Here is a 333-nt window from a genome sequence, read left to right as displayed (position 1 = left end):
TAAAAAGTGGGAAAGTAATGAAGATAACTTATCTTAACATTGATTAAAAGATCCCCTAATCTTTTACTGGATATAATTCATTGAGTCTTAAACTGAAGACCATTAAGTGTAATCTTTCGCCGAAGATTTCAATCATGAATGCTGTTGCAAGATCTTCCTTTTGACAAATAAATGCATCCTCACGTACTCGTTTAAAATGATTGAAAATATCACGAAGTTATCCAAGATTTTCGTATCCATTAATGCAAAGCACAGTCTGTCAAGGTCGCAAGCAAGTGTTCGTTGCCACGATTTTTTAAAGCCTTTTTTTGTTCTCTTATTTGGAATATGTTT

The 333-nt window shown here is 32.7% G+C and overlaps 1 protein-coding gene across 2 annotated transcripts in view; it reads left to right on the top strand.

The window, feature by feature from the left end:
• Positions 1–333, top strand: part of LOC119592050 (D-amino-acid oxidase-like) — a 7941-nt gene that overhangs the window by 2951 nt on the left and 4657 nt on the right. The window lies entirely within an intron of this gene.

Source organism: Penaeus monodon, chromosome 29 (genome assembly GCF_015228065.2).
Source record: "Penaeus monodon isolate SGIC_2016 chromosome 29, NSTDA_Pmon_1, whole genome shotgun sequence".
NCBI classification, from domain to species: Eukaryota; Metazoa; Arthropoda; class Malacostraca; order Decapoda; family Penaeidae; genus Penaeus; species Penaeus monodon.
Note: the sequence above shows the minus strand (reverse complement) of the source record. Positions and strands in the feature narration are given on the sequence as shown.